Consider the following 1,259-nt stretch of genomic DNA (forward strand, 5'->3'; position numbering starts at 1 on the left):
GTGGACTGCTACTTTTTCGCATGCTGTAATCCAAGTGGCCTATCATGTGGAACGATCATTGCAAGTTCTTCAACCATTAAATTTTTTGTCTTGAGGTGATTTTGAATTGATCACTTGCCTAGTTTGCGCATAATTTCACATCGAATTGTATTATTGGCAAATTGCATTAGGTGTATGGAGAAATCAACTGCAATATAAACCAACTGAAATGCCTTTTTGCGACCATGAATGGCTGCTGTTCTACAGCCTGGCTGTGCCCGCTTGCGGCGTAGGTAGCAGCACTTGTGGGGGGGAAATTTACCTAGCTATAATGGGAGAACTCTTAAATGTTTATTTTTCTGTTTTGGAGCATTTTCTGTATGTGCCTTAATCTGCCAGCTAGACTGTATGTCAGCTTCTAGGAATTAAATTGGTGTATGCAAACTTCAAATATTCGTTTGGTTACTTAAGGTATACATGTTTTGATTCGTTTCTGCTTTGATCACTTTGGCGCCTAAGTAAGCGGTACATAAATAGAATTGCTCCAATTGCCTGAGATATTCATTGCCTGAAAAGCACTCTTCTTGCATTGTAATCCATCAATGAATTCCGGATCGTTATTGGGGTTCAATGCATTGACCGCAGTGCACCACTTTCTAATATACTACTGAGTTATTTTTTAAATTCTTAGGGCTTTTCAATTTGCCCATGTCACGCACTTCGACATATTTCCAAGATGAGTTGCCTAAAAGCAGGGATAATCTGGTAATAAGGGATCATGAATTGCTGCAATAAACTTGTACTTCCGCTGCAGGCGATTTGATGTGGTTTGCCACTACTGATTGGGTGCTTTTTCATTAGCATCATGACCATTTTATATCCATTTACAAAATAACAAAACCGAATAAAGAAAAAGGACTAAAGCAAACCGACGTTTGAATTGTTCGGCTTTTTGGCTGCTCGGGCTCTTCAGGTAAGTTTGACTTTCTTTCAGCAGCATGACTTGCCGGCTGTGTTGATAGCTTATTGCAACTGGAGGGTTCATCCCGGGAGCTGAATTGGTGGCAATGGTAAGCGAATTTGGCCAAAACGGACGATCGTCCCGATTCCTGTGGCCCATTGTCAGATCCTAACATCACAGGGGAATGGCTGCTGCAGACGACTGAATCTGAGAAGGCGCCGAACGGAATGATTGCGGTGGGCGTGGCCTACCTTCGGTAAGCGCTTCAATTTCGTGTTTAGCGGGAAAGCTATTAGCAGTAGGTGTGAGGTCAGACTCG

The sequence above is a fragment of the Echinococcus granulosus genome (genome assembly GCF_000524195.1).
Source record: "Echinococcus granulosus chromosome Unknown EG_S00005, whole genome shotgun sequence".
Taxonomy (NCBI): Eukaryota; Metazoa; Platyhelminthes; class Cestoda; order Cyclophyllidea; family Taeniidae; genus Echinococcus; species Echinococcus granulosus.